General features: G+C 58.9%; 1 pseudogene across 1 annotated transcript; it reads right to left on the reverse strand.

The window, feature by feature from the left end:
• Positions 1-215: 215 nt before the first annotated feature.
• Positions 216-8468, reverse strand: LOC129134540 (uncharacterized; annotated as a pseudogene). The gene is made up of 4 exons (XR_013185932.1): positions 8304-8468; positions 7605-7671; positions 6180-7467; positions 216-4327 (listed from the first exon to the last, which is right to left on the reverse strand). The product of XR_013185932.1 is annotated as an uncharacterized LOC129134540 (transcript).
• Positions 8469-8992: the final 524 nt, after the last annotated feature.

Raw genomic sequence — 8992 nt, forward strand, 5'->3', positions numbered from 1 at the left:
GATTTTACACGGCCCCTCCTTGGGGGTGTCTCCCCATTTCAGGAGCCTCCGTTGAAATGGAAAATGTAAACACTCTCAATAATAATAATAATAATAATAATAATAATAATAATAATAATAATAATAATAATAATAATAATAATAATAATAATAATAATAATAAACAACTATAAAAATAATTGATTTTGAAATGAAGGGGCTCTCAGGCAAAGATATGGGAGTAGAAATAACAGTTCTTTATTAGGAAAAAATTAAAAATAAAAATGCAGGAATGCAAACAAACAAAAACAACAGGGACAGAGTCAGAATCCTCTGGGAATCCAGTGGGAAAAGGATTCCCTGGGATTCCCAAATCCTTTGGGAATCCATTTCTTACCCCACAAAGGGCAAAGGCAGGGCTGTGGGGTTTTTATAGGATATCCCAGGAGAGACTGGGAGCAACTGGGATCACACTGGGGGTGACTGGAATCGTGCTGGGATTGACTGGGAGCAACTGGAATGGAGCTGAAAGCAACTGGGAAGAGGTGGGAGTGACTGGGAACAAGCTGGAAGCAACTGGGATCAACTGGGAGAGACAGGGAAGCACTGGGATCATACTGGAGGCTACTGGGGTCATGCTGGCATGGACTGGGAGCAACTGGGATCACACTGGGGGCACTGGAATTGTACTGGGAGTGTCTGGGAGCAACTGGGATTAGGCTGCAAGGGACTGGGATCATACTGGGAGTGGCTACAACCATACTGGGATTAGAGTGGGTGTCCATGCTGGGAGCCAACTGGGGACAAAATTAGCGGAACTGGGAGAAAATTTGGGACAAGTGAACCACGCTGAGGTAACCAGGAGTGCCTGGCAATGACTGCCAGAATGTTCAGGGCAACTGGGATATACTGGGAGGGTCTCAGACCATATGAGTGTGGGACTGGAAGCAGACTGGGAGCGACTGGGAATGTGCTGGGGGAAACTGGGAAGACACTGGGGGCAAGTGGGAGTGACTGGGAACACGCTGGGAGAGACTGGGATCATACTGGGAGTGCCTAGGACTATGCTAGGGACAACTGGGAGAACTGGGAACACACTGGATGGAAGTGGGAGGAACTGGGAGCAACTGGAACCGTGTTGGGAGAAAATTCCATGATCATAGGGAAGGACTGGGAGGGACTGACCTTGTCTGGGAGTGATTGGGATCATGCAGGGAGGCAGGGGAAGGGACCAGGATTATACTGGGAGTGCACAGGCCCATACTGGGAGTGACCAGGCTCATACTGGGAGCAGCCACTGCTGGCACCGGGACCACGATGTCCCCACGAGGGCCCCCCAAAAAACCCCAAACCCAGGCACCCCCCGGGATATTTGGGCCGTGCTCCCCCTGCCCCAGGACCGGCAAAATGGGGGGCGATGCTCCCGGGGCTGTGGCATTTTCAGGGAGGGCCCGGGCCACGAGATTCTCCCTCTCCTCTTGTGCTGCGGCCGCTCGGCCTCTTCCTCCCTCCCTCCTCCTCCTCTCCCGTTCCTGAAGGTCGAACCGTGAGGGGAAAGGAGGCAGGAAAAGGGCGGGAACCGTGAGGGGAAAGGGGGCAAGGAAAGGACGGGAACCGTGAGGGGAAAGGGGGCGAGGAAAGTGCGGGAACCGTGAGGGGAAAGGGGGCGAAGAAAGGACGGGAACTGTGAGGGGAAAGGGGGCGAGGAAAGGGCGGGAACCGTGAGGGGAAAGGGGGCAGGGAAAGGGCAGAACCGTGAGGGGAAAGGGGGCAAGGAAAGGGTGGGAACCATGAGGGGAAAGGGGGCAGGGAAAGGACGGAACCGTGAGGGGAAAGGGGGCAAGGAAAGGGCAGAAACCGTGAGGGGAAAGGGGGCAAGGAAAGGACGGGAACCGTGAGGGGAAAGGGGGCAAGGAAAGGATGGGAACCGTGAGGGGAAAGGGGGCAGGGAAAGGACAGAACCGTGAGGGGAAAGGGGGCAAGGAAAGGACGGGAACCGTGAGGGGAAAGGATGCAGGCCAAGGGCGGGAACCGTGAGGGGAAAGGGGGCGAGGAAAGTGCGGGAACCGTGAGGGGAAAGGGGGCGAAGAAAGGACGGGAACTGTGAGAGGAAAGGGGGCGAGGAAAGGGCGGAACCGTGAGGGGAAAGGGGGCAAGGAAAGGGCAGAACCGTGAGGGGAAAGGGGGCGAGAAAAGGGCGGGAACCGTGAGGGGAAAGTGGGCGAAGAAAGGACGGGAACCATGAGGGGAAAGAGGGCGAGGAAAGGACGGGAACCGTGAGGGGAAAGGGGGCAGGGAAAGGACAGAACCGTGAGGGGAAAGGGGGCAGGGAAAGGGCGGGAACCGTGAGGGGAAAGGGGGCAGGGAAAGGACAGAACCGTGAGGGGAAAGGGGGCAAGGAAAGGGCGGAACCGTGAGGGGAAAGGGGGCAGGGAAAGGGCAGAACCGTGAGGGGAAAGGGGGCAAGGAAAGGGCGGGAACAGTGAGGGGAAAGGGGGCAGGGAAAGGACAGAACCGTGAGGGGAAAGGGGGCAGGGAAAGGGCGGGAACCATGAGGGGAAAGGGGGCGAGAAAAGGGCGGGAACCGTGAGGGGAAAGGGGGCAGGGAAAGGACAGAACCGTGAGGGGAAAGGGGGCGAGGAAAGGGCGGGAACCGTGAGGGGAAAGGGGGCAAAGAAAGGGCGGAACCGTGAGGGGAAAGGGGGCGAGAAAAGGGCGGGAACCGTGAGGGGAAAGGGGCGGGCTCAAGCCAAGGGCGGCAACCCTGAGGGGACACTCTGGGAGGCGGCACCCTGCAAACAGAACTGCAACGGACTGAACGTGAACGGGAAAGAAATCAGTAAGTCTGAGAGATTTATTTGCTATCAAATACATCCCACACACCCAGCCTCAAAAAATCCCCATCCCACCTCTCCAAAAAGGGATCACACTTGTGCCTGTCTCCTCCCAAACCCATCTAAGCCTGGTGGCTCTGGAAACGAGTGGGTTTGGCGTGGAATTGAGGTTTTCTGAGGTGGGGATGGTCTCTTTTGGGGTAATATTGAGCTGTTTTCAGTGGGATTAGGATCGTTTTGAGGTGACAGATCCATCCCTCTTGGCTTTTGGAGTGCAAAGAGATGGAGAAGAGAGAAACATTAAGGTGAAACCAAAAGGAAAACAAGCCACCTGTGTTCCTAACAAGGATCACAGGGACTGTGGCTCACCAGGGCTGTGCCCAAAGTGCCTCCTTCAGTGGGGGATGGAGCTGCAGCAGCGCACGAAGCTCTGCCCGTACTCGGGGCACTCGCAGGGCTTCCCTTACCGGTGCCTCCGTTGGTGTTTGGTTAAGCAAGAGCTGCTGGAGAAGCTCTTCCCACACTGGGGACACTCGTAGGGCCTCTCCCCGGTGTGGATGCGCCGGTGGATGACAAGGGTGCAGTTGCGCTTGAATCCCCTCCCGCAGTCAGGGCATTCGAAGGGCCTCTCCTCTTTGTGAATCCAATAGTGCTGGAAGAGATGGGAGCTGGTCTGAAAACTCTTCCTGCATTTATCACACTCGTAGGGCCTCTCCCCTGTGTGGATGCGCCGGTGGATGATGAGGGTGGAGTTCTGCCTGAATCCCTTCCCGCAGTCGGGGCATTGGAAGGGCCTCTCCTCTGTGTGACTCTGATAGTGCCGGAGGAGTTTGGAGCTGGTCTGAAACTTCTTCCCACACTTGGAACACTCGTAGGGCCTCTCCCCTGTGTGGATCCTCTGGTGCGTGATGAGGTTGAACCTCTGGCTGAAGCTCTGTCCACACTCCCCACACTCGAAGGGCTTCTCCCCTGTGTGGGTTTTCTGGTGCAAGGTAAGGCTGGAGCTGTAGCGGAAGCGTATCCCACACACAGAACACTCGTAGGGCCTCTCCCCACTGTGGATCCTCTGGTGGCTGATCAGGTCGCAGCTCCGAATGAAGCTCTGCTCACACTCCCCACATTTGTAGGGCTTCTCCCCACTGTGGATCTTCTGGTGCTTGATCAGGTGAGACCTCCAGCTGAAGCTTTTCCCACACTCCCCACACTCGTAGGGCCGTTCCCCAGTGTGGATCCTCTGGTGGTTGATCAGGTCGCAGCTCCGGCTGAAGCTCTTCCCACACTCCCCACACTTGGAGGGCCGTTCTCCAGTGTGGGACCTCTGGTGCCTGATCAGGTGGGAGCTGCAACTGAAGCTCTTCCCACACTCCACGCACATGTGGGGCTTCTCCCCAGTGTGGGTCATCTGGTGCCTGATCAGGTGGCAGTTCCACCTGAAGCTCTTCCCACACTCCACGCACGTGTGGGGCTTCTTCCCATCCTGGAACTGCTCATGGAGCACCAGCTCCGAGCTCTGGCTCCATGTCTGGCCACCTTCCGCTCTTTCCCCCTCACATCCCCGCCATCTGCATTCGCAGCCCCTCCTCGTGCTGCATGTCCGGGCCTTTTCCTCCCCGTTGGCTTCCTGCGCCGTGGAGCCGCTCAAAACGGCCTCTGCCACCAGGTTCTGCCGCGGGCATTTGTCCTCCCTGCTCTCCATGCTCAGCTCCTGCTCTGGGCGAGGAAGGACAAGGACGAGCATGGGATTTGCCTCCGTGCCACAAGCAAGGGCAACGAGATCCCCCCAGGGCGTCCCCGGCAGGACGGCACCGGCACCCCCCGATGTCCCCCCGAGGGGCCTTTTCCGCTCAGCCTTGGACTTCTTCATTCTCCAAACATCCCCCCAAAAAAAGCCAACTCAGGGATCCTCTGGGTTATCCGGGCCGGGCTCCCCCTCCTGCTCACCTGCTCGATAGGGAGGAAGGGGCGATGATCCCACAGGCGGGGGCTGCGAATTCAGGCAGAGCTCGGCCATTGAGCGCCTTCAGCTCAGCCTCGATCCGCCTTTGTCCCTCCCCTTCCTCTTCCTCCCGCTCCTCCTCTTCCATCCCCCCTCCTCCACCTCTGTCTTATCTCCACCTCCTTCTCCTCTTTCATCCCCTTCCCTTCCATCCCTTCTCCTCCTCCTACTCCTCCCTAACCCCCCCTCCTTCTCCTCCTTCCATCGCTGCTCTCCCTCCGCCTTCATCCCTCCTCTTCCATCTCCCCCGCCCCCGCCTCCTCTCCAATAACCGGCTGGAACCGTGAGGGGAAAGGGGGCGAAGAAAGGGCGGGAACAGTGAGGGCAAAGGGGGCGAGAAAAAGGCGGAACCGTGAGAGGAAAGGGGGCGAGAAAAAGGCGGAACCGTGAGGGGAAAGGGGGCGAGAAAAAGGCGGAACCGTGAGGGGAAAGTGGGCGAAGAAAGGACGGGAACCGTGAGGGGAAAGGGGGCGAGAAAAGGGCGGGAACCGTGAGGGGAAAGGGGGAGAGAAAAGGGCGGGAACCGTGAGGGGAAAGGGGGCGAGGAAAGGGCAGAACCGTGAGGGGAAAGGGGGCGAGAAAAGGGCAGAAACCATGAGGGGAAAGGATGCAGGCCAAGGGCGGGAACCGTGAGGGGAAAGGGGGCAGGGAAAGGGCGGAACCGTGAGGGGAAAGGGGGCAGGGAAAGGGCGGGAACCGTGAGGGGAAAGGGGGCAGGGAAAGGATGGGAAACGTGAGGGGAAAGGGGGCAAGGAAAGGATGGGAACCGTGAGGGGAAAGTGGGCGAAGAAAGGACGGGAACCGTGAGGGGAAAGGGGGCGAGGAAAGGGCGGGAACCGTGAGGGGAAAGGGGCGGGCTCAGGCCAAGGGCGGCAACCCTGAGGGGACACTCTGGGAGGCGGCACCCTGCAAACAGAACTGCAACGGACTGAACATGAACGGGAAAGAAATCAGTAAGTCTGAGAGTTTTATTTGCTATCAAATACATCCCACACACCCAGCCCCACACAATCCCCATCTCACAGCTCCGAAATGGGATCCCACTTCTGCCTGTCTTCCTTCCAAACCCATCTAAGCCTGGTGGCTGTGGAATTGAGTGAGTTGGGCGTGGAATTGAGTTTTTTCAGGTGGGTTTGAGCCCTTTTGGGGTAAGATTGAGCTGCTTTCACTGGGATTTGAGTGGTTTTGAGGTGACACGTGTATCGATATTGCCTTTTGGATTGCAAAGAGATTGAGAAGAGAAAAAAATTAAGGCCGAAGCAAAAGGAGAAGCAGCCAGGTGTGCTCCCAACATGGATCACGGGGACTGTGGCTCACCAGGGCTGTGCCCAAAGTGCCTCCTCCAGTGGGGGAGGGAGCTGGAGCAGCGCACGAAGCTCTTCCCGCACTCGGGGCACTCGCAGGGCTTCCCTTAGTGCTGCCTCCGTTGGTGTTGGGTCAAGTGAGAGCTGCAGGTGAAGCTCTTCCCACACTGGGGACACTCGTAGGGCCTCTCCCCGGTGTGGATGCGCCGGTGGATGATGAGGTGGGAGTTCTGCATGAATCCCTTGCCACAGTCGGGGCATTGGAAGGGCCTCTCCTCTGTGTGGATCCGATAGTGCAGGAGGAGATGGGAGCTGCTGGTAAAGCCCTTCCCACACACGGAACACTCGTAGGGCCTCTCCCCAGTGTGGATCATGTGGTGCCTGACCAGGGTGGAATGGTGGCTGAAGCTCTTCCCGCACTGCCCGCACTTGTAGGGTCTCTCCCCGGTGTGGATGTTCTGGTGCTGGATCAGGCTGGAGCTGCGGCTGAAGCTCTTCCCACACTGCCCACACTCGTAGGGCCTCTCCCCATTGTGGATCATCTGGTGGCTGAGCAGGTGGGAGCTCCTTCTGAAGCTCTTCCCACACTCCCCACACTCGTGGGGTCTCTCCGTGGAGTGGATGTGTTGATGCTGGACCAGGGTGGAGTTGTCCCTGAACCCCTTCCCGCACTCGGGGCATTGGAAGGGCCTCTCCTCCGTGTGAATCCGATAGTGCAGGAGGAGATAGGAGCTGGTCTTAAAGCCCTTCCCGCACTCGGAACACTCGTAGGGCCTCTCCCCTGTGTGGATCTTCAGGTGCACGATCAGGGCAGAATTGTGGCTGAACCTCCTTCCACACTCCCCACACTCGTAGGGCTTCTCCCCAGTGTGGGTCCTCTGGTGCTCGATCAGGCTGGAGCTCCTGCTGAAGCTCTTCCCACACTCCCCACACTCGTAGGGCCTCTCCCCGGTGTGGATCCTCTGGTGCCTGACCAGGTGCGAGCGCCGTCTGAAGCTCATCCCACACTGCCCACACTCGTAGGGCCGTTCCCCAGTGTGGATCACCTGGTGCAGGACCAGGCTGGAGCTCCACCTGAAGCTCTTCCCACACTCCACGCACGTGTGGGGCTTCTCCCCATCCTGGAGCTGCTCATGGAGCACCAGCTCCGAGCTCTTCCTCCATCTCCAGCCACCTTCCGCTCTTTCCCCCTCACATCCCCGCCATCTGCGTTTGCAGCCCCTCCTCGTGCGGCATCTCCGGGCCTTTTCCTCCCCGTTGGCTTCCTGCGCCGTGGAGCCGCTCAAAACGGCCTCTGCCACCAGGTTCTGCCGCGGGCATTTGTCCTCCCTGCTCTCCATGCTCAGCTCCTGCTCTGGGCGAGGAAGGACAAGGACGAGCATGGGATTTGCCTCCGTGCCACAGGCAAGGGCAACGAGATCCCCCCAGGGCCGTGCTGGGCTGGGAGATGGAGCAGCACAGAGGGGAAAGGGGCACTGACTTCCTCCTCACCTGCCTCAGTGTCCCTGGGGCATCTTCCTCTTCCTCACAGGCTGCCAAGGGTTGGCAATGGGGAATCCTGGTTTGGGGAAAACAAGGGATGAGCACGTTGAGCTTGAAGTCCATCTCTACAAGTCACTTCCCACCTGGGCTCCAGAAACACCTCCCAAACACCAAAATTCAGCCATGAAAAAGCCTCCCAGGGGTTCCCCATTCCCTGGTCCCTCCCCTCTGGTGTTCGGGGGTTCCCCCCTGTCCCAGCTGCTTGCATTGGGGGTCCCCCTTCTCCTGGGTGCCCGCCCTGTCCAGGCTGCTGGCAGTGCCAGTAATGCCAAAAGCTCCCCCCTCTTGGCTCTCCCCATTTCGGGATGCCGGGGCTGTTTGAGCTCCCGGGCTCCCTTCTCCCCTCATTCTCTGCTCTGGGCTGCAGCGGCTCCAAGGAGTCCCCCCTGCCCCTCTCCAGGCTCTTGAGGCTCCCGCCAATGGCGGCGCTCCCCCCTCTCTGGGCTCCCCACTTTGGCCTCCTGGGGCACACAGGGCTCTGCTCCTCCAGGCTGCCTCTGCCGGCAGCCGCCACCGCCACCCCCCGATGTCCCCCTGAGGGGCCTTTTCCGCTCAGCCTTGGACTTCTTCATTCTCCAAACATCCCCCCAAAAACCCAACCCAGGGACCCCCCGGGATATCCGGGCCGGGCTCCCCCTCGCCGCTCACCGGAGCCATGGGGGGGGCGATGATCCCACAGGTGGGGGCTGCGAATTCAGGCAGGGCTGCAGGGAATGGCTCCGTCCGCTCGGCCTCGATCCGCCTTTGTCCCTCCTCTTCCTCTTCCTCTTCCTCCCGCTCCTCCTCTTCCATCCCCTCTCTTCCTTCTCCTCCTACCCAACCGCTCCTCCTCCTCCCTGACCCTCCCTCCTTCTCCTCCTTCATCCCTCCTCTTTTACCCTTCCTCCTCCTCCTCCTCTTCCATCCCTCCTCCTCCTCCTCCCTGCCTCCTCCCCCTCCTCTCTCTCCCCACGGCTTCTCCTCCTTTCTCCCTCCCTTTCCCTCCCTCCCTCCTCCTCCTCCCTGACCCTCCCTCCTTCTCCTCCTTCATCCCTCCCCTTTTACCCCTCCTCCTCCTCCTCCTGCTCCTCCCTAACCCCACCTCCTCCTCTTTTTTTCCAGCCCTTCTCGATCTCCGTTATCCCTCCTCCTCTTCCATCCCTGTTTTTCCAGTCCCGGTCCATGCGATCCCAGTTTGGTGGGATCCCAGTCCATAGAATCTCAGACCAGTTTATCCCAGTGTGTATGGCCCGCATCCATATGGTCCCAGTCTGTAGGATCCCAGTCCAGGTTATTCCAGTCTGTAGGATCCCATTCCAGTTTGTCCCAGTCCAGTTTATCCCAGTCCAGGCTATCCC

The sequence above is a fragment of the Agelaius phoeniceus genome, chromosome 36, assembly GCF_051311805.1.
Source record: "Agelaius phoeniceus isolate bAgePho1 chromosome 36, bAgePho1.hap1, whole genome shotgun sequence".
NCBI classification, from domain to species: Eukaryota; Metazoa; Chordata; class Aves; order Passeriformes; family Icteridae; genus Agelaius; species Agelaius phoeniceus.